This window comes from Cryptomeria japonica, chromosome 3 (assembly GCF_030272615.1).
Source record: "Cryptomeria japonica chromosome 3, Sugi_1.0, whole genome shotgun sequence".
NCBI lineage: Eukaryota > Viridiplantae > Streptophyta > Pinopsida > Cupressales > Cupressaceae > Cryptomeria > Cryptomeria japonica.
Window position 1 is genome coordinate 362249051 of NC_081407.1, and position 24445 is coordinate 362273495.

General features: G+C 38.9%; 1 protein-coding gene across 2 annotated transcripts in view; it reads right to left on the reverse strand.

Annotated features, from left to right (window-relative positions):
* The window catches only part of LOC131080008 (DNA polymerase kappa), a 147557-nt gene that overhangs the window by 83842 nt on the left and 39270 nt on the right, over positions 1 to 24445 (reverse strand). The gene's annotated exons all lie outside the window — the stretch shown is intronic.

Genomic DNA, 24445 nt, shown 5'->3' on the forward strand with positions numbered 1-24445 from the left:
TTTAAATATTAGCAGTGGATTTAATACAGTAAATATTAGAGTTAAGATAATATAGAATATATAATTTTATCAAAAAAGATGTAAATAAACAGTCTAAACTACAATCTGTGATAATTTGGCAAGAACTCTAAAGTAGATATTTAAAACAGTAAATTAAATGACAAAACCACATAATTTAATTAGATTAACATCAAAATCGTATATAATATTCTCAATATCTTTTAATAACCCTAAGTGCTCTTTGTACCCTGAGTTAGACACACTCTATGTGCCCCCCTCTCCTATATGCCCATAGCTCACCAAACCACCTCCTTCTTCCTTGGGTGATGTTCATCCCCTTTCTAAGTCTCACGTAACTGCTTTATAACCTTCAAGGGGTGATTTCTAATCCATCACACCCTTTCACAAAGGTTGCCTTTAATTATTATTTAATAAATACAATTATTCGTCCCTTTTAAAAAAGAGTTTTCATAGATATTCTTCATTAATCTCTATTTTAACCAAAGGATCATACCATACTTTATTTTTCTATCTCCCTTTAATGCTTTCATAACTTTCTTTTCACTTTGGGGAAAAAGTCTCATAACACAAATGCTATTCTACAAGGAATCACTATTGATGCAATCTATTTGTTGCTCATCTAATTGCATAGGCACTTGTTTCAACCTCTTCAACCAATGAACCCTATGTTATCAAGCTCAACTATTTCACCCAACATATTTGCTAGTTCTAACATAAGATCAAGGCGGCCCTAAGTTTGACCATAAACCGGCTTGGGCACCTTGAGTTCTTGTGGGTCCATCTAACTCCAGTCCATGCCCCCAGAAAAACCAAGAAAAAACATTGAAAAAAAAATTTTAAAAGCGGATAAAACGGAAATTTAGGGGTCAATCCAATCAATGCCCAATGTGAAAGAATGGTAATAATAATTTTTATCTAGGAAACTATGATCCATAACTTTCTTTTATAAGTAGTAGTTGGCCAACTCATTGGAGACACATGTATATGGCAGTAAAAATGTTACTTGAAAATTAGCAATTGTAAGTTACTATCAAAAACTTCCAAGTTTCCGACAATTAACTAATATGATTTAGATCCCTATAGTTTTCTACAAACAAAATAGTGGTAACCATCAAAATGGAGAGATTTGTTGCATTGTTCCCTATTGTTCCCTAGTAAAGGTAATTTGATGTCTATTACATTGTTGAAAGTATTGACTTTGGCAACCAAAAATAATATGAACAATGCCAACAATAGCTACTACAATTGCAAGGATCATTCTTTTCTTGTTGTTTAGCTACTTTTTACTAGTCATCCTTTTCTTGTTGTTTAGCTACTTTTTACTCTGTGCTTCTATCCCATCTACACCCACAGCTGAATCACAAACTAGGATGGTAGAGCACGCGACAATGATAATAATTTATGTTTGTCATTCCTTAGGAACAATAGGCTTTCTTCTGTCTTTTCTATTATGGTTTAAAATACAATTTTCTCATTATGATATTAAAACACATCATTGCTTTCTATTTTATTATATTATATTAATCATATTTTTATATATATTGCCGATTAAGGCATAGTACCATGGTTAAGTCATTTTGTTGGTGAGGCGGCCACCAACGTTCAAACCCCTGTTGGCCTAATGTGCTCGAAACACTCATGCCTTCACTAAGCTAATGTCCTCACATGATATGTGTCTCTGTTGGGTCGTTGTGCTCACAAGTTGTTGGCCTTTGCTGAGTTGTTGGGCTCACGGGTTTGAACAAGTGAAATGTTGAATTAGGGATCGAGGCCTTGGAATGTGGCCTTGACAATTAAAGTGCGAAGAGATCCTCGGTAAGTGGTCTCTTTGAGCTCAGACCAGGATAAAAACCCAAGATAAAAACCCAAGTCGCCTTCAACAAAAAGAAAAAATACAGTTTTATATAATTAATTAAAAGTTTATATATGTTTATAGATTTAGTTATAATTGAACGAAAATGAACGAAGAAGGCAATTATGGCACTTTTCGCAAGGCAAGTAAGGAGAGGTAGAGTTTTGAAAAAAGGTGGATGGTGATTCGACAAAGACAAACACGAGGAGAAATATCCAAGAGTTAGGTGAATTGTTTGTATTTCAAGCTAAGGAATTGGATCTGAATGGTGAGTTTAAGGAGAGCAAAAATTCTACTAGTCCCCTCTCAGTTGGCAATGTAAAATTGGAGATTTAAGAAGACATGCCCTACATTCATATTTCAAATAATCTCCTTAATTCAAAGGTGTAGGAACTAAAAAAGGATGCAATAATCGCAAAGTTTATTGCTCTATGGTTGGCAATGAAGAGAATCAAATCATGGACAAGGTAGAAATGACTAAAGCTTTCCCCAAAAATTAGCTTCTTAGAGTTGGGTTTTCTCCATTTTGTTTTTCAATTAAAGCCTTAATGGGATGATGTGCTTCAAGGAGGTCATTGGTTTCTGGGTAATGTCGGTTTATATATCCATCCCTACACTCCAAATTTTGACCCTCATCTAGACTTGATTCAAGAAGCACTGATTTGCATCAAGCTAAAAAAGTTGCCACAAGAAATATGGTTGGAAGAGATTTTTCAGCTAATTGGAACTCCTTGGTTGAATTCATGTATTGTTCCAATGCCACGAAGAGGCAAATAGATGGCAACATATGCTAGAACATGTGTCAAAATGGATTTAAGTAGACAATTTGACATTCAATCATATAATTGAGGTTGGAGAAGGTGGTTAATTATAGGCATCCTCTTCTACAAGAGTTTGCTTCATCTTCAAAAGGGAATGAATCCCCACCTCGTACAATATAAAATCTTATTGGTGCAAATTTGGAGGATTTGGAAATGTGACACAGGCATCAATGAATAATTTTTTCAAATCTAGAGGCAAGCACCTCCCTGGCACGAAAATATCATGAAGGTGCTAAGTCAGAATCTTCGAGGCCTCAATGGTCAACTGAAGCATCATTTGGTTAAACAATTTATTGAAACTATTGGTCCTAATATTTTGCTTCTTCAAGAAACTATTATAGATGGTGTTACATTTAAGGAGTTGTTTCCAAGGATATGGAAGTAGGGCGAAATTGTGATGGTTGACATTGTACGCATTGCAAGTGGCCTAGAAATTATTGATGAATCCCAATTTAGTCTTTTGGTAAAATTTAATAGCTTGGTTAGCGAAGGTTCTTTTCTCTTGTCAAATGTATAAAAGCCCAACTCATATAGAGATGGAATTAAGGTTTGGGAGCATCTCAAAAATATTAGGCAATTAAACCCTAGGGAGAATTGAGTGATGGGAGGAGACTTTAGCACAACATAAAACCTTGAAGAGAAAAAAGGTGGCAGGACACTTCTCTCTTTAGGCTCTATGGATTCTAGGTAGTTCTGTAATGAGTTGACCTTGGTAGATATACACCTTGAAAGGGGGTGGTTTACTTGATCTAATAAGAAAATTGGGGAGGATAATATTCTAAGTAGACTAGACAGATTTTTGGTAAATTTTGAATGGATTCTTTCCCCCTTTCTAACATATTTTGGCATGGTTCAGTTAAGGGGTTATAACTATTTGTATATTATTCTGTGTGAAAATGATCAAAAAAATGTCTAGTATTACTTTTAAAATGGAATCTTTTTGGTTCGAACACCCAAATTTTAAAAGAGGGTTTGTGGAATCAGTGGCAGTCAGAAATCAAAGGCTATAAGGAGTTTGTTCTATCTCTAAAGTTAGCAATGACTAAAAGGTAAGCCAAGATTCGAAATGAGGAGGTAATGGAGAATTCGTTTAACCAAAAAAAAAAAAAGTTGAAACGGAACTTTAATTGATAGACTTCTATTTCCTTGTTTGGGCTTTCTTTTGAGTTCAAGGATTCCACAAAAAAAGTTGGTAGATGAACACAGCAAAATTCTTAGGATGGAAGAGATATATTGACAACAAAAATCCAAAATAAATTGATTAAAGGAAGGGGATCGTAATACTAAGTTTTTCCACTTATCTACCAACATTCATTGACATCACAATAAGATTATGAGTATTCAGCTCCCACATACTCTATGCTAGAATAAACGGAGTAAAGACTTTTTAAGAGTTATTGGATGGTGTTGTTCAAGAAAATTTGGAGGCACGGGAAGAAATGTTAACGATTATTGTTGGGGTTATCGATCCATCTCAAAATGCAGTGCTACTTCAGACATTCTCCTTGGAATAGATCCATATGGCTGCATTTTGACTTGGTGGTAGGAAATCTCCAAGGTCATATGGCTTCCAAACTAAGTTTTTTCATAAGTTTTGGGTTACTGGGGGGGAGATTGTTTAGAAGGCGGCTGAGGAATGTAGGCATAGAAAGTTATATATGATGTTATGGAACTATACTTATATTGCTCTTATTCCTAAAATTAACTCTCCCAAATACTTTGATGAATTTACACCTATTGGACTTTGCAACATTGTCTATAAGATTGTTTCAAAGGTAATGGCAGAGCGATTGAAAAAGCTTTCAGAAGGCATAATATCAAAAGAGTAGAGTAATGGTGCAGGAGCACCTAGGACTTAGTAAAAAAAGCTTTCACAATTTTGGCTTGTACTGACCCTGGCCAAGTCAGTAGTGAATAAGGACTCCAGGAGGGTCCAAGAGTTAGTATTTTGTGTCAATGTAGGCCTAGGTTGAGTTCATTCTTCTTAGGTTTGCATTTTTGTGTAAATAGTGGATTTGAGTAGGTAGTTGACCTTCTTGAAAGTCAAAAGTGTCAAAACTTGGTATAAGCATTAGGGAGGGTTAATTAGGTCTTCAACATGTTTGAAAAGTCATATGTGATGACTTGGAATAGGTCTTATAGGTTGGAGAAACCAAAAGTGCAAAAATCACAAAGTTGCAAAAAGTTGTCATGACAACTTTTGAAAGTTGTCGTGACAACTTTTGTCCTGAATTGGTTAGCGGTGGAGTTAGGGATTGTCCAATGCCCTAGGAGGACTCCACACGTTGGAAACCTATATATACCCTCTCTTGCACGTTTACCAAGGTTGGAGAAGTGTGTGATGTAAGTTCAACAACTGAAACTACTCATTTTCAGTCTTGTTGGCAGCATTTTGGCTTGATTTTACTCATTTTGCAGTTGAATATGGATTGAATCCATTGATCCAGCAATGGATTGAGTTACATACTGTTCATTGGTTCAATTTAGAGTCTTGTAAATACTATTCATTGGTGTTTTCTTGTTCAAGTTTGCAAACAGACAGTTTTGGCTTGTATATAGTAGTTTTCTTGTAAATATGGTTGCCCCATGAGTTTCACACGTGCTGCCATCACGGCTAGTTGGGACATGGTAGGCAACCACCTGTACATTGTACATATGTAGGTTCAAGTGTTGGAGAGGAGTTTAAGTATGACTGTCACCTTATTCTAGGTGAGTCCAAGAGCAACCCGGCTAGAGGAAATAAGGTGAAAATGAAGTGCTAAGTGCAGGGGTGTGTGCCAAATCACCATTTCAGAGTTTGGAGGCGTCCATGGAGTTGGGGCAGAGTTATCTATGCAGGGAGAAGCTTTGAGAAAGCCTTTTGATACCAAAACCCCAACTTGTTCATTCACTGCCGGTTAAAGGCCTAGTAAACCCTTCAAAACCCTCATTTCGGGGTTCATACATTGTACGGTGAAACCACGGGCCAAAACCACAAAAATCCTTTAGGGATAGGTGTATCTTTGAAGAAAATCCAAACTTATTTTGGGGTCCTTTGAATTGTTTTCCTTCAAGCCCTAGAAAACCGGATTTGGAGGCCTAATTGGGGCTCATTCCTTGTAGCCCTTTTCTAGGCAAGATTTTGAAGTCGGTAAGAAACCTAATGATTGCAAGCCACTAATGGACCCCAAATGCATACAAAACATGTTAGTAGACACCTCCACACCTTTGCATCATCTCACAACAGCAGGAGCTCAGTTTGACAAGTTGAAGCCAAGAAGCCATAATTGAGCACCTGAGAAGCACTCGGAATTGGTAGGGTTCCTAACCAAAACACCTGAAGCATACACCTTAGAAGGGTCAAGAATTAAGCCCTAGAAGAGATTGAGAAGGACTTGGAGGTCTAGAGTGCAACTAGGCCTGGTGAGTTGGTGGAATTGAGCAACACTAGCTAGGTGATGTGTTGAGCAGACTAGGTAAACCCCATCACTTCCTCAAGGGAAGACAAATTTTGGATGGCATTGTCCTAGCTCATGAGAAAATTCACTCAATAAAAACATCGAAGAAAGAAGGAATGGTCATCAAGTTGGACGAGAATAAAGTTTATGATAGAATTTCATGGGAGTTCCTCATTAAGGTGTTGAGAAAGTTTGGTTTTTGTGAGAAATGGTGTGAATGGGTTTTCCATTGCATCATTTATGTCTCTTATGCACTAATTATTAATGGCATTGCTATAGATTCTTTTCATCTAAACAAGGTCTAAGACAAAAGGACCACCTCTCTCCCTTCTTATTTCTCATTGTGGTGGAGGTGTTCGATAGATCCTTGAATAGGGAGGTTAGAAATGTGAATTTGAAAGGGCTTCAAGTGTCTAGCGGTGTTGGAAATATTACTCATCTCCACTTTGTAGATGATACACTTCTTTTTGGGGAAGCCATGACAAGAGAAGTGAGTTGCATCAAGAAAGTATTGTCACGGTATTTAAAAGCTTCAAGTCAACTGGTAAATGTTTTCAATATTGAATTTTCTTACTTAAAGCCCCCTACCTAGAAATTTTCAAAGTGTAAAGAATCCTAGATTTTGAGGAGGATCAACTCCCTAGCACATTGTTAGTAACAAAATGGGGGGAACACAAACCGTACAATTGAGCCCCAATTAATTCTTATGTATTGCATTTATACCCCAGACTAAGTCATGCAAGAGTAAAGAGTTAGTCCTGAGTCTCCAGACTATACAGTAGCTGATTAACAGAATTAAATAAGCATTAAAAATTGCCACAAACCATAACGCACAAGAGATATAACTGCAGAAATATATATTACTATTTGTTATTCATGTACATATATTGGTCATCTATCTTTCTACTATCTATATTCTCCTATACATTCTTCTCCTCATCTTCCTAACACATAGATTCTTCCTTTTCTCTCTCTTTTCTTAAACTTCGTTACATTGTATCTTTGTCTATAAAAATATCTAGTTGGTGGGACGTGTCCCTTACATGTGACTACTAATGTAGATCATGTCTCTTCAACTAGGAGCTCCACAACCTCCTTGCGATGGCTTGCAATAAGATTTGTGTCCCTGTCTTGGCTTCGCCTTTTCCCTACCAACATCATCCCCCCTTTCAAAACGTTGTCTTGTCCTCAAAACAAATCTATTATTATTGCATCTAGCGGATAGCCTTGTAGATCCCCTTGAGATTAGCAGAAGTGTTATCCATTGTGTCTTGGTTTGCTGCAACAATTGGTTTTGGACATTGATTTGCATCAAGAGCTGCTCAACTTCTGGAAGAGTGGTGGGGACTTGGATCTGTTGTGCCAACTTTTGTGCCTCTTTGAGTAGACCACTGATGTGAGTCGATCATAGACTAACCACTTTACTCAATTGTTGAAATTTGTGCCTTGTTTGTTCCCTCTAATCCTACAACTATTGAAACTGCTTATGAAAGGCTTTCATCTATACCTGGGTTTGCCCATCGAAAACTTGCAAAGCATCATACAAATTGGACACTTGGAGGATATGAAATTCAATCTAATCCATTTGAGTTTTAATTGGACTTGTAGCAATGGGCCACTATAGACAAAATTGATATAGGGTTTGTCACCTTTTGTATTCTTCAAGGTGTTGATGTGAGTTTCCAAAGTGGAGTGGGCGGTGGCACACTTTTTTCTCTCCTCATCCATTCTTGTTTTTGTGGCTCTACAAGTTTTTGTTGCCACATTGTAGTCTTCTATAGTTGCATCTCTTGTAGGAACCCATGCACCAATGTCTTCATCTATATCGCAAGGGGTTGGGAAGAATCCACTTGTAAATGAAGATATTTCTCTAGATGTCCTTCACCATGTCTTCCAAATGCTCTGAACTATCTACATATTGCTTCAAGATTTCCTTCCTTGCTATTTGATATAAGAGATTCCCTAATTGAAACTTTTGACTGGGAGGGATATTGTTGAGGTCAACTTGGGAACCTACCAGTGATAATGGTAGTACATATGCAGAGGCTACTAGTTGGATTTGCTTTTGTTTGGCCAAGTAGTCTTTGATAGATTGCATAGGTGAGGTGGCAAAGGATGAAGGTGTGTTAGAGGTGTGCGGAGGAGAGGGGATACTATTGTTTGTGGGCTTTAATTCTAACGAAGTTACCTTCTCATATTTTTCTTCTTCCTAATATAGCTCCTTGTAGGCTTTGTTGGTGGCTTCTTTGATTTTTTTTTAAACTTTCTTGGTGATCTTCAGCTTGCCAAGCATCAATTTGTCCAATGTTTGCTTAATCTACTACTCCCTTGTTTGTATTTATGTATCTTCTATTTCTAAGCTGAGGTGGCAAAAGGAACTAACTCTGCAATGGTTGCCTCTTCCTATGCAGCCTACTCTCTTCTTTGCTTCAGTGCAGCAGCTAGTTGAGTCAGTAGTCTATCCATCAGGTATTCCAACGTAGTGTCAGAAGCCACCAAGTATTTGACTAGTGCTTTTTTGGGAGTTATCCTATTGGATGTTGCCATATCATTGTAAATTTTAAAGGTCTTCTCCACAACCTCCTTCTAGAAGAGCCTGTTGTAGAGTTGACCTTCATTCACCAGTGGCTCGACTTGTTCTTTTGCTGGTGTTTCTTCCTCCTTATTCCCTTCTTCTATGGGAGAGGTTTCTTTGCTTTCTTTTTTCTTTCTTTCTTTTATTCTTCTCCGCAATCATTTGCAAATGTGCCTCTTAGGCCTCTTCCATGAATGGCTCTTTGTAATGGTATGGTGGGTAGCTTTCTTTTATCTTGTTTGGAGCTTCCTTTTGATTGAGTAGATTCTACAAGTGATGTCCCTAGATGTAATTTGTTGGACCTCCTCGAAGTGGCAATGCTTTGCTCCTCCAAATCCTTCTTTGGAATACCCCATTCTTCCTTGAGTTTTTCCCGGTTTTGGTCAATTTGCTCCTCAAACTTCTTGCCACATTGTCCATTAACTCCCGGTAGGTTGTGAAACTTTTTACTTGGAGATCCTTAGGGAGGTTAAGTTGTGTTGTTGCATAGTAATCTATCTCTACATTTGTCACCTCAAACAACAATTTAGGGATCTAGGAGGTTCGAGGTTCAATTGCCTCCATTAATGTGAAGTCTTTATCAACTAGGAAGACAATATTGTCAATGTACTTCCGAACCATGTCACAAAAGATCCTTTCTCTATTCTATAGCTTATGTTGAAGGTATTTGAAGAATCCCCAATATGTGATTGTGTAAGAAGTGGCATCTTAGAAGTGATTCAGACAATCTTGAATTTGTGCTACTACCAATCGAGTTCTATCCCAAATCTTCCCCACAATCGTTGCTAGCTCATTCATAAAATAAAATGCCAGACAAATGATCAAGGTGCCATAACAAAACTTATAGCGTAATTGCTTGGTGAGCTCTAAATTCTCATACAACTCTTGTCCCCAAACCTCACAAAGGTCAAATCTTTACCTTCCACCAACATTCAATATGTCGCATGGATTGAGGTTGCAATTGCAGAGTCTTCTTTGTTTGTGTAGTAGACTTTGTAGGCTATGCCCATGGTGGCATACTTCACCGTAAGGTTCGTAATCTTGGTTACATCCAAACTCCAGCATAAGTGGCCTCGATCAACTTAGTCACCTTTGAATTCTTGATTGCTTTCTTCGACAATACCTCGCTTTGTGCATATAGGCCAATAACGACTCAACTGGCCTCCTTGGTAATCTGATATGAACAGTCCAAATATAGATACTCATTGTGGATCCAGCTTAGGATAATTCATACCCACCCTTCCTCTTATGAAGTATGTGAACTCCTTCCATACATCTAACCTATTCTCTATGATGTGATTGTACTATGGGAGGTAGTTCTATGTTCCGAGTTGTACTAGAGTGAGCCATATGACTTCAAACATAATGTTGTCTATTTATGAAAAAGATGTGTGCATGTGTCTTCGGATGTCCTCTATGTAAATGACATCTGCAGACACTTTAGAAAGTGCTCCCTTTAGATCTGTCTCCATGGCTTTGTGGGGAAATTTATTATATTTGGACCAAGGCTTCTAAGAAATATCGACAAGGATAGGAGCCACCATTGTTATGTGATAGCTAAGAATGATTCCCACACGGAGCACTAAAGTTTTATGGTATAGCAACATGGGAATAGCAAGTTAGTGCAAGAGAGCAATGTATCATATTGTGATGAATGCATATTATATTTATAGATGTTGAGCTAGGGAAGTACATTAAATGTTGTAGCCCTTTATCTACCTTCCCAAGTCGATTTTCCAGTTAACTTTTCCTATGCCTCTATTTTGGTGAGTGAGGTTAGTGTACAATGATACAACTATAAAAAAAATCTTTGATATATCAAGGGTGTTAACTTATAGGTTTATCATAAAGTACTGTACTGATTCCCCATTAGATGTCACTAGGGTTTAGGTTAGGCCGAGGAAATAAATCTTCAAACTTGTACCTAACTATTACTAGCAACTTCTTTTGGAAGTAATCATTGAATTTTGGATGGAGTGTGGCTTTATGTAACCCCTTGTGTATCTTTCCTTCGTTTTGCTTTAAATTTGTTTGATAATTTGTGAGTTTAGTGTTTTTTCCTTATTGCCATACTACCTAAGTATAGGGGTATCTAGTGCAAAATTGTTGTGTTTGTTCTGATCTTGTAGAATATTGGAGATGTTCTACTAGTCTTTGCTTTTTGCAATACCTATCTCCCTTTTTTAGTGATTTACGAAGGGATCCTAGATTGTTTTTGTATCATGAATGTTGTTTGAAACCCATACACCTTCCCAGAAGTTATTTCTTGTTCTTCCTACATCCATGAGTCTAGTTCTTCATCATTGTTTGTACTAGTATTGTCATTGTCCAACTCAATCTCTCCTACATTAATTGGATCTTCTTTTTCTTCTGCAATAGGCAATTTAGAAATTGAGTATATCAATCCCGAGTTGTCTTCTTCCTCTATTTCTTGAGCAATTTCTTCTATATAAAAGTTATCCTCATCATCACATAGAGGAATAAGTATCACTCTATTATCATCTACAAAAGAAATCTCCTCTTTTCTTGAATCTACCAATGCCATTAGCATTCACAAACCATTTCAGATCGAGCAGTGCCTTGAATGTATTAAAGGATTTTTTTCATTTATACTACTTCGAGGTCTACTATTTGTTTCGAACCTTGGACATTAACTTCCACATTCTTCCATGTTCCCAATGCCTGCATTCCAAGCCCATCTACTAGACTGATATTCAATGGGATTTTCACCAATTTAGGTCTTCCTACTCACTCCCAAGAAGTTGTTAGTATGATGTTTATGTTTGCACCTAAATTCGCATGACATGTTTAATCTTATGATTGTTCAAGTGTGTAGTTATTAAGAGCGACCGATTCTTCTAATCCCAGTCTCGAGTTATGCTATGAAATTGTGTTTGCTTGGGAGTCTTCTTATTGCAATACTTGCCTAATTGCTTCAATTTTACTATCAAGTCCTTTTGTAATGCTAAGGAGGCTAGTTTCTTTAGCATGGGTACCTCCTTCTGAGAAATAGGTTCTCCTCATCCTACTATTGTATGATGGTCTACTTAGCCTTCTCAACCATTTTATCATGTTGTTGCTTGGTAGGTTGGAAGTAATCATAATCACCTTACTCAAGTCATGACTCTTCACTCACTTAGTTTCCTTCTTATTCCTATTGATATCAGTCCCTTGGCAAGTGAGTACCACAGCTTTAACATTTTGACTATTTTCTTTTTTCTTTGTTTTGTTGTCTTATCTCCACTTGGTATTCTTCTTCGGAATATTCTTCATTAGATGTATCTAATGACCATATATCAGCTTACAAACATCTTCTACCTCCTTGCTATGGGGTTCTCCTAATCACCCTTGCTCCCCTATTAGGCCCCTAAAGTTCATCACTCCTAGACTGTGGTGACACATTTTGAAAATAATGTTGTGCCCTTTCACAATTATATAGATCATGATTTTTACTACCATAGAATGCAAACTCGTTTTCTTTTCAGACCAGCACTCTACGGCATAATGGCCAATCTTACCACATTACTAGCACGTAGCGTCATCTCTCATGTAGTTGCTCCTTCCGCATTCTCTACATCATGTGTATTTAAATTGTCTATTGTCCTCCTCATAGTTTTATGAAGGGGTTTTATGTAGTGCATTGGCATTTCTACTATTCCTCTAAGGGGGGTGTCGATTTCTTACATCATTTGTGTACAAGGGTCACTCTGCAAGTCCCTTGCCATAGGCCATGGTTCTATCTACATCCATATCACATCCTTAGTGCAGCAAACATCTAGGGTCCGGATGATTTTCTACATTTCTAATCTGGAAGGCTTGGGATGGACAATGTTTTGTTTCATCGCTGTCCCACACTTACATACTCCGCAATATACTAAATTTAGATTTGGCAGTACTATTTAGAGTCCTATTTTGATTGTAGTTGCCTTCTTCTCCCCATGTGCTTTTGGGTAGTCATTTCTTAGATGTCCTTCACTTGAATAGTGTGTGCACGAAATTATTTGTTTAATCTTATTCTCTAGCCATTCTATCCTGGCACAAAGTCAATTGCTCAATTGTAATTTTGCTATGGCTTCCCTGGAGCCTTCTTTGTCTTCCTTTCTCTATGGTTGGGCTTTGATGCACTAAGCCATGGTGACCACATCTAAATATGTGTCAAAGATTCTCCCATCTAGGGCTTCTCTTATCTCTCTACAATTCGGATATGAAGCATTCTACCTTTTGCTTTTCTATTAGCAAATCCACTAATTTTTGGATTACCTCCTTGAGTCTTTTATCGTAATCTTTTACTAATTCTCCTCTCTTTTGTACTTAATCCCTCATTTTCACTCTCAGCTGGTACCTCTGGAATGCCAAAGTTTGCTAGGAAACACTTCTTCACTTCTTCCTAGTATTTGTCATGCTTTGGATATGTTTTCTTGTACCAATCTAAGGTATCCTTCCTCAAGGATGCCAGTAAGTCTAGCAATTTAATTTTATCAAATTCAATATCCTTTCTCTACCAAAGTGACTCCAAGAGGCACATATGCTCCACAACTTCTATAGTATCCTTGTCGAATAACAAAAGCTTGATTGATCGTTACAATTTGGGCTTCTCCTTCTCTAGTTTCAGCTTGTGGAGTGGTGAAGTATCTATCTCCTCCTTTTTCACACATGTAGCATGCTTATCTTCTCTACCCTTCTCTCTTGCTAACTTTATCTCAAAATACTCTTTTCCAAAGATGTCTTCCCAATCTACTGCCTTATCATCTTGCTTAATCTTCTTTTCTTTATGTGGTATCTCTTCTACCGATATCCTTCTTGTCTTATACGACATGGGGGACGAAACTTGCTCTGGGGGTTGTGAATCTTCATAACATCTCTTCATTTTTGGTGATCTCCTTTTATTTGTTAAAGGCATTTCACTATTTATTGTCAATAATTATTTTCTTAGGTTAAACATGGTATTATTTTCTTCTTCTATTTCTTCTCTTAATTTCATTAGACTTTTGTTAACTATTTCTTCCAAATTTTCTTCTTTAATGGACAGACCTTTCTCTAAAGTTTTCAAGAATTTCAAAAACCCATCATCCAGCTTAATGGTGATGTTGGATAGATCCATCCTGATTATAGCATTTTTTGAGAGTTGTGGTAGGGCTGGAGCCTCTATACTTTGACAGTCTTCTACCAATAACCTTTTCGATTTTCTATGTTCTTCTATGCTCCTCCAAATGTGTTAGGATTTGTCCCACTTTTTCCCAATGTAAATTTACTATTTTTGGAGTCTTCCTTTTCAATTTCTTTCTCTCTTTCTCGACAACACCCACCTCGGCGTGCTTAGCAACACCCTCATTGGCACACTCATTCCTTTAGCATTTTCCATTCTTCTATAATGTCTCTCTACTCTTTCAATGTCTTGTCTCAATCTTCTTTCCTCACCATTTGGGCTTGCCATGTTAACTCTCTTTGTCAATTCATTTTTCTTCTTAATCTCTCTTGATATCTTCTTATCTCCTTTTGACATGGGTATTTTTTATTCGGTGTTACATTCCTCCTTTACTTCCTCCCATGGTAGTTATTTGGTATGTTCTTCATATCGGTCATATCCTTTCAAGAATCCCTCCTCTCCATTCCCCATCCCCTTGGTGCCTAACCCCATCTAACAGGGCTAACACCATGAAAATAGTGCCACAAATTATGAGAAAAAATTTATCTCTCCTTCCAATTCTACTGTCCAGATTCAGTTTTGAATTTAAATTTCTGTGTACTTTCCTTTAAACAACCTAACCAAGGTCCCAGCAATGAAACCAATGTTAGCAAGAAAATGGGGGAACACCAACCGAAGTACTGATCCCCAAGTAGTTCTTAAGTGCTCTCTCTCTCTCTCTCTCTCTCTCTCTCTCTCTCTCTCTCTCTCTCTCTCTCTCTCTATATATATATATATATATATGTATGTATGTATGTATCTATATTACTGTTAGTCATTCATGTACATATATTAGTCATCTATCTTTCTACTATCTATATTCTCTTGTACATTCTTCTCCTTATCTTCCTATCACAGATTCTTCCTATTCCCTCTCTCCTCTCATACTCATTACATTGTATCTTGTGTGTGTGTGTGTGTGTGCCTGTGTTTGTGTGTGCATGTGTGTGTGTATGTGTTTGTGTCTATGTCTATGTCTTTGTCTCTGTGTGTGTGTCTCTGTGTGTGTCTGTGTCTGTGTCTATGTCTGTGTCTATGTGTGTGAGTGTGCGTGTGCGTGTGTGTGTGTTTGTGTCTGTGTCCGTGTCCGTGTCTGTGTCTATGTTTGTGTCTGTGTCTGTGTCTGTGTCTGTGTCTGTGTCTGTGCCTGTTTGTGTGTGTTTGTGTTTGTGTGTGTGTATGTGTGTGTATTGTAAGAAGACGAACCTTGCTTTGGGAGCTCCAATGGCTCGGAGAATATACAAGGAAAGAGAAAGGCACTAGACTAGAGTGATTCAAGCCAAGTATTTGCAGTACGATTCTAAAGATCCCTTTAAGAGCCCTTCTTCCCTCCCTCAAGGTGTGTGTGTGTGTGTGTGTTTGTGCATGTGTTTGTGTCTATGTTTGTGTCTATCTGTGTCTATGTGTGTGTGTCTGTGTGTGTGTCTATGTGTGTGTTTGTGTGTGTGTGTGTGTGTGTGTGTCTATGTGTGTGTTTGTGTGTGTGTCTATGTGTGTGTGTGTGTGTGTGTGTTTGTGTCTATGTCTGTGTCTGTATCTGTGTGTGTCTGTGTCTGTGTCTGTGTCTGTGTCTGTGTTTGTGTGTGTCTTTGTGTGTGTGTGTGTGTGTGTGTGTCTGTCTATGTCTGTGTGTCTGTGTCTGTGTCTCTATGTGTGTAGTATCACCAACATTTTATTTTATTTTTTCAACAAGATTAGAAGCACAACAACAACCATTAGGGTTAGACATATGATATCCAAACCAACTGGAAAGAACCCTACACCTTTTGATCACCGAGAGCCCAAACTGAGAGGGTGACAGCATACGGTAGCAGGGGATCATTAGTTACAAACTGCTGAAAGTACTGATTATTACAATAATGGGTGGCAAGCCAACCCCTTCCACTTTCCAACAAGTAAAACAAGGAAACTTGTCGGTAAACCAGCCAAGTAAACAAACACACTCAAGCACGAATAACTCTACCACAATATTCCAGTGAGAGGACTGAACACTTCAACAAAACTCAACTCAACCGCTTATGCAGCAAGAGGACAAAATTACAAAATATCAAATGTAGGCGGCAAGCCAACCTCTTCCACTTTTCAGCAGGGATAGCTTTTACAATCAAGAAGTGGTTGATAGTACTACTATTCAACCTTACAATATAGAGGGAAATGATTAGAATAAAATAACAATGCTGATCACAAATGATAACAACTTCTAAAACCAACCCAAACATAAACTACTACTGCTGTCCTTTATTTCTGACAATTAATAATGCGCAAACCAGCCACTACTAGAAACACCAAAATGCTCATAACTAATTCAAATCTACTCAGAAACACACCAAATCAAAAGAAAATGAACTAAATGACTGAAGCGAACATTTTAGAACCTCAAACCTGAAACTTCAAGTCCAAAAACCAGCGGCATGCATCCCAAGGCATTTATGGAAAATGGCGCCCCAGCTGAAAAGTTCGATTTGCAACATAAAATTCAGATCAGCGAACTTGCAGCTGCAAATTGGTGGACCTCATCGCCATAGTGGTAGAAAACATCAGAGCCAATACCCAGAATGAAATGATCAACAAGCAGGGAGGTATATTTGAAACACTGCTTCAGCCACTTCACTACCAGCAACACACCAAAACACACCTTCACTCAGAAAACTGAAAATACCACAGCAAAACCCATCACAATGAAGCTCATTCTATTCCTCTGGATGAGAAATAGGCTCTCCCATAGTTAGGTACTATCTCACAAGCACGAAACTAGCACAAGCTAGGAAGCACTCAACTTCGAAGCAATAGTCTAGCACAAATTTGGCAACACTTCGTTCAAGATACCAAATGAGAGACCAAGCTCTCATATTTATAGATTTTGAGACCCCAAATTCACCTCCAAATGGCGTCCAAATTACAACTTCTTCATTTGCATTTCATTTCCCATTCCCTCATGTGTTTCGCGTCCAACTCCTAGGCAAAAAGTTCAAACTTTTTCCTTGGTGTATAACTTGCAACTTAAAACATAATAAACTCATGAAATATGCCTCCTTTTCTCACGCCACTGACTTAGGAAAAATATAATATTTTTAGGTGCAGAGCATTTTTCCATTAGTCGTCCAAAAGCATATTCAATATTAACTTTAACATAAAGTAATAATATTTAATAAATCACTGAAAATCAAATACTGATTGTGCCAAATTGAACTGATGGGTTGAAATGCCAAAAACCAACAACTGGACTAGGTCGGGGCTCTGAACTGCACTGCTAAAAATAGAACTACCTGAAATGGCACTTACTAAAAATAGTAAGTCCCGAAAACAACTCCAAACAGCCTGCTTTTCAAACCATGAGAAAAAGCTCAAAAAACTCAAAATAATCTCAAAACCCTAACAGCTGCCACCAACTTACTAAAAATAGTAAGTTCAAAATTCCTCTGAAAACAGAATGCATGTTATAACACTGCGAAGCTCTCGAAAAACCCAGAAGGAATCCACAAATGAAGTTGCAGAAGCTCTACCGGATAAGCACCAATTAGATCATAAAAAGCTACACAAAAATAGGAAACCCTAATTCTTCATTCTGTTCAACCTACGGGTCTCCGGGATAGGCCAATGGATCACTGATTACTCCTCACTGAGAAGGGGACATTACAATCCGCCCTCCCCAAAATTGCTTGTCCTCAAGCAATTGTAAGGCTGAATGCTGCAAAATCTTGTCACTCTCCCAAGTAGCATCCTCAACAGGTAGGTTCTTCCATTTGATCAAGTACTCCTTGATCACCTTTTTTCTCAAATTTCTCAAAGAACGCTCCTTGAAGTCAATGATAGCTTCAGGAATCAAAGCCAACTCTCCCTCCTCATCAAGTGGAAGCAACTCTGTTGAAGCTACAACAATATGCCCAAGAGCCTTCTTAAGGCGAGATACATGAAATACATTATGAATCTTGCTGATCGCCAGAAGTTCCAACTCATACACCACTTCCCCAACTCTTCGGATGATTCTGAAAGGCCCGTAGAAACGTGGCTTCAATTTCTCAACCCCATTCTTCTTGAGAGTAGATTGTTTGTAAGGCTGGAGCCTCAAGTAAACCATGTCGCCCACCTCAAAGGTGCGCTCAATCTGCTGCTTATCAGGATACAACTTCTGCTGATTTTGTGCATGCTGAAGATTATCCATCAAAGACCTCAAAATGTTCTGACTCTGTTGCATCATATCCTTTGTCTGAGGGGTTCTGTTGTCACCAAATATCAAATCAGCGAAGCTAGGAGCTTCATAACCATATAATGCCATGAATGGTGACATTCTGATGGACATGTGATATGAAGAGTTGTAACAATACTCTTCTAGGTGAAGCCATCTCACCCATGCATTCTGCTGCTCTGAAACATAGTTTTTGAGATAGCCTTCCAACCACTTATTCACTATCTCAGACTGCCCATCAGTCTGAGGGTGATAACTTGTGCTTGGAGTGAACACAATACGACATAATCTGAAGACCACCTGCCAAAAGGTACTTAAGAACTTGTTGTCCCTATCACTTACTATGTTCTTCGACAATCCATACAACCTAAACACCTCTCGAAAGAACACATCAGCAACTTGGGCTGCTGTAAATGAGTTGGTGATGGCGAAAAAGTGAGCAAACTTAGTCAATCTATCCACCACAACATATACACGATCCTTCCCCTAAACCCGTGGCAACCCAGCAATGAAGACCATGGATATACTTTCCCATTTCTAACTAGGAATGGGCAAAGGTTGTAACAAACCAGCTGGTAGAGTGTTCAAATCTTTGTTCTTCTGACATGTATGACACTCCTTATGTACCTCAAGACATCATTTTGCAATCCCTTCCAAGAAAATCTTTCTCGGATCTGCCTGTAAGTCTTGAAATAACCTTGGTGACCAGAAAGGGGAATGTCATGGAAGGTCCATAAATCTTCTCCTTAAGCTTAGATTCAGCCACAATGAAGATCCTTCCCTTGTATAAGATCAGCCCTTCAACTAATTTGTACTTTTCATCATGAAAAGTACCCTCAATAATGCTGGTTGCAAACTGATTTTTGGCATAATAGGCAAGCAACAACTCTCTCCAATCTGCAGTAAGCTCTCACAAAGAGCTCAAGTGGGATCTTTTGGATAGAGCATCAATCACAATGTTATTCCTCCCTTTGAAATACTCAATGTCAAAGTCGTAAGCCTGTAGCTTACTCACCCATTTTTGTTGTCTCTCATTCAAGTCCCTATGATGCATGAAGTGCTTGAGAATGTTGTGATAAGTCTTAACAACAAACTTACTCCCCACAAGGTACTGCCTAAACTTCACAAGAGCATGCATTATGGCAAGCATCTCTTTATCATATATGGAATATTATCTTTCAACTCCTCTCAACTTTCTACTTTCCAAAGCAATAGGGTGCTTGTCTTGCATAAGGACCGCACCAACACCTTCTCGTGATGCATCACACTGTAGTTCAAAAGGCTTGGTGAAATCTAGTAAGGCCAAAACGGGGCATGAACTCATAATCTCCTTGAACCGATCGAACAATGTTTGTGCCTTTTCTGACCACTCAAAAGCTCCTTTCCTAGTGAGATCTATGAGGGGGGCAGCCAACTGAGAATATCCCTTCACAAACCTTCTGTAAAAACCACAGACCCAAGAATCCCTTCAAGTGTGTTATGTTCTCAGGTGGTGGCCAATCAATGACAGCTCTAATCTTTTCAGGATCCACCTTCACGCCTTCTGCACTGATGATGTGACCAAGATAGAGCATCTCTCTCATTCCATATTCACATTTAGACTCCTTAGAAAATAGGGATTCGGACTCCAGTATACTGAGCACTTCATCCAAGTGTTGCAAGTGCTCCTTCCAAGACTTCCTGAAAATAAGGATGTCATCAAAAAATATGAGCACAAACTTCCTCAACTTCTTCTGGAAGATCTTGTCCATGCAAAACTGGAATGTGCCAGGAGCGTTAGTCAAGCCAAAAGGCATGACTAGAAATTTGAAATGCCCAAAGTAGCATCTGAAAGCAATCTTCTCAATATCATATGCTCTCATTCTGATTTGATGGTAGCCTGATCTAAGATCTATCTTTGAGAAGTACACGGCACCATGTAGCTCATCAATCCTCGAAATAGGGTCTCGATTCTTGATGGTTTTCTGATTTAGTGCTCGGTAATCCACGTGCATATGCATGGTCCCATCCTTCTTTTTCACCAATACAACCAAAGCAAAAGGGCTCTTGCTTGGCCTAATGTAACCCATGTCCAGCAGCTCCTTAATGGCTTTCTCAATCTCGTCCTTCTGCATCTTGGGGTATCGATAAGGAGTAGTCATGACAGGCTTAGTGCCTTCTTCTAACTCAATGATGTGTTCAATACCACGCTCAGGCGGTCGACCAGAAGGTGGATTCTCAAACACCTTACTCCTTTTTGTGAGCAAAGCTTGAACGTCATCAAGATAACTTCTTTTCTCTTCAGGTGAATTAGATGGCATGATCATACACTCAAGAGATCTACCAAGAGATGGTTTCCCAAAGACCTTACTCTTATTTGTGATTAGTGCTTGAATGTCTGCAAAGTAGCTTCCCTTGTCTTCAAGTGGACTTGACGGCATTATCAAACACTCTGCTGCCCACTCCACTTGGTTAGATCAGCCTCTCCATCCTCTTCAATGAAACAACTCTAAGACCACCATTGGACATTCCTCTCAATACCACCTTCTTCCCATCAAACATGAATTTCAGCTCCATGGTTTGCAGATTTAATGTGATCTCACCAAAAGATCTTAGCCACTGAATCCCCAGGACTGCATCATCAATCCCTCCAATGCTAACCACAAAGAAGTCGTCTCTAATTTCATGATTTCTCAACTTCAGAGAATGTTGGAAACCATTCGGTTGCATGATATAGTGGAGCCATCAGCTACCAATGCTTTAAAGCCTTCTACTTCCTCAGCCACTAGCCCCCTCTTTGCAACAATTCTCTCATCAATGAAGTTATGAGTCACCCCTGTGTCAATGAGAGCAATGACACGATGTTCTCCTATCACTCCCCGAACTCTAAAGGACTCATTTTTGTGAATGCTCGGGAGTTGAGCAACCACTCCTCTATCTTCTCCAATTAGATCATACAAAGCTCCACAAAAATAGGAAACCCTAATTCTTCATTCGGCTCAACCTACGGGTCTTCGGGATAGGCCAATGGATTACTGATTACTCCTCACTGAGAAGGGGAAATTACAGTGTGTGTGTCTATGTCTGTGTGTGTGTGTGTCTGTGTCTGTGTGTCTGTGTGTGTCTGTGTATCTGTGTATGTGTTTGTGTGTTTGTGTATCTATGTGTCTATGTGTCTGTGTGTGTGAATTGTAAGAAGACGAACCTTGATTTGGGAGCTACAATGGCTCGGAGAATATACAAGGAAAGAGAAAGGCATTGGAGTAGACTGATTCAAGCCAGGTATTTGCAGTACGATTCTAAAGATCCCTTTAAGAGCCCTTCTTCCCTCCCTCAAGGTTCTAGCATTTGGAACTTTAATAGATCTTCTTGCAACTTGATAAGCCCTAATGTTTGATGGAGAGTAGGCAATGGGAGGAAAATCATATTTTGGCAAAATTGTTGAAATGAAGACCTCGCCTTGAAAGAAAGTCCTTCCTTTCACCCTCTTGTCTCTCATTTTGAGGAGTCAATGGGTACTTTGGTTAAGGATTATATTGTTTGTATGTGTGTGTTTGTCTGTCTCTCTGTCTGTGTGTGTCTGTGTGTGTCTGTGCGTGTGTCTATGTTCGTGTGTCTGTGTGTGTCTGTGTGTGTGCGTGTGAATTGTAAGAAGACGAACCTTGCTTTGTGTGTGTGCGCGCGCGTGCGTGTCTATGTGTGTGTCTGTGTGTCTATGTGTGTCTGTGTGAATTGTGAGAAGAAGAACCTTGCTTTGGGAGCTACAATGGCTCGGATAATATACAAGGAAAGAGAAAGGTACTGTGTTGACGTGTTTTTATGACAGCATCGAACACAGAATAAAGTTGCCTAATGGTCACTTCACCCTCTCTTGATCAAAGTATGATTGCATGCTAAGATTGCAGAAAGTTCAAACAATCGACTCCAAAGTTCCTTTATGCTACGGACGTGACTTAGTTGGCTGATGTGATTGTTGGTAATCCAAGGGGCACGTTTGCATCATTCCTTCACCTCTTTGTTGTGGCTGAAACTCCATCATCAGATATGGCAATTTTGTGATGCTACCGCTTCGAACAGACTAAAATGAACTGAAAGTAAAGGGGAAAGGGTTCAGAAGGATCTAAATCTACTCCTAAGAGCAGTGATAACAATGAATAGTGCTCTGGTGGACAAATTTCAAATAAACCAATCTCTTTTTCGCCAAGATCAACCACAACTCTGCAAGAACCGGTGCAATCTTCTGGGGATGCTAGAGGATTTTCAAATCGAGAAAGTACATTTGAATACCCAAAAATGGCGCAATCCAAACGACCATCCACAATCGAACTTAGCGCAAATTTAGGGGGTTCATGCTAACTTTGCACTGCAACTTACAATCAGCAAGATGCAAAAAGTATGAACCATGGAAATTCATCAAACACCATTACATTCTCCATTGAAATCAAAGCACTATACTACTTCTACTCTAAGTGAGGAAGGTGAAACCATGCAAGCTTTGAAAAAATAATTTAAGTGGACACCATCAAAGAACAATGTTTCACTATTATTATCTCAAAACTTATCGCACCAATTTCATACAAGGCTCCCTCCTTTACAAATGAGGGGGGTCACCCCTTTATATAGGCTTCAAGCCCTGGCTACATGCAAAACCCTAATTGGGGTTTTCCCTAAAAGATTCTCCACTCATGATGCAACAAGGTGGGAATCTCCAATAAATACCCCATAAAGCCCATATACAATTAATTACAATCCTACCAAAAATGGCACCCATAAAGCATTAATTAACCATTACATTTCAAAAGTGCCACCTATGCAATGAATGTACCCTCATGAAAAAATCGCCCATGATGCCATAAATGCACCATCATCTCCTGAACGTGTCGGTTGCATGCAAAAGGAATCTGTCATAATGCCATAAATGTGATGGCTGCATGCAAAGAGATGCTTCATTAATTCAGCGTGCGTTGACTCGGTTGCCACTTGGTGGAAAAAACTTTGGAGAGAGAAAAACTTCAAGAGGGAGAATCTCTGACTCTGGAAGTATTTTCTTGAAGTTTTTGAACTTGCCTTGCTCTGGAAAAGATTTTCAATGATTTTTCAACATCTCTTATTTTTTAGGAATTTTGCAGAAATTAGGGTTTCAAGTCCAGGAGGAAGAGAATTCTCCTACGAATCCAAATCTGTAAAACTTTTGAAATTTGGATGTGATTTGATGCCCACGAATGGATTTTTCAAATTTTTCCCTTGGGGGGGAAATTTCTTGTTTAGTTCATCCCTGATTCCTTCCTTGCCTTAGAAATTGTATCTTCAATTCATCCTTGGATGTGATTTCTTGTTGTGGAGGAATTCTCCTTTGGAAAGAAATTTGTTCCTTACACTGAGGAAGGAAATTCTTCATACCTTAGCCAATTTTCATGATTTCCAAGAACTATGTCCTGAAGGAAGAAATTTCAAACACTTAGTCAATTTTTCACCTTTCCTGGAATTTCTTCTTCTTGGGTGCAATTCTTCCTCGATGAAGGAATTCATCTCTTTGTGCACTGTCCATGAGAAGATCATTTTAGTGCACTCCTTTTTTCCTAAGCGGCATTTTACACTTGGTGGGGAATTCTTTCAATTCCATGGATTCCTTGCATCCCTCTATCTGGCGCTCCTTCTCTCACTTGGGCGCTAAAATGCCTTGGTCAAGGACTCTTGCAATTTGCATGTTTCTCCATCCACTCTTCATTTTGGCGCCCTCCACAAGGCTGGGGTGGAAATTCCTCCTGAGGAAGGAATTCAATGTTTTGTGAATAGTCCATGTCTTCTTTTCAACATCCCTATTTTTTAGGGATCCTCCTAAAATTTAGGAGCCAGGTTCATTGGATGGAGAATTCTGCCACGATTCCGAATCTATAACAATTTCCTCATTCCGGCGAGATTCGGTGTCTAAAAATAGCAAATTCAAAAATATGCCCGAGGGGAATTTTATTTTCTATCCCTCCTTGACCCCTTCGATTCCATGCCTTAGGCAAAATTTCAACTTTTTAGCTTAGGCGTTGAATTCACTGTGCCTTGGAATTTTCACTTTTTTACACCTTCCATGGAATGCCCATTTTGGTGCCCAATCACTCCCTTGGGCAGAATTTTCACTGGAGGAAGGATTCATGGAATTGTCCTTCTCTCCTTGGGCATGCCACTTTGGCGCCTTCCCTCATGTCTGGGCGCAAATCATACTTGGCCAAGGATTTTTTTTCATTTGTCCATCCATCCTTGCCTTCTCCATTTTGGCACCCAAGTCCACATCTGGGCGGATTTTCTCATGGGCCAAGGATTCATGAAATTTGTCCACTTATCCTTGCCTCCTTCATTTTGGCGCCCAAGTCCATATCTGGGCGTATTTCCTCATG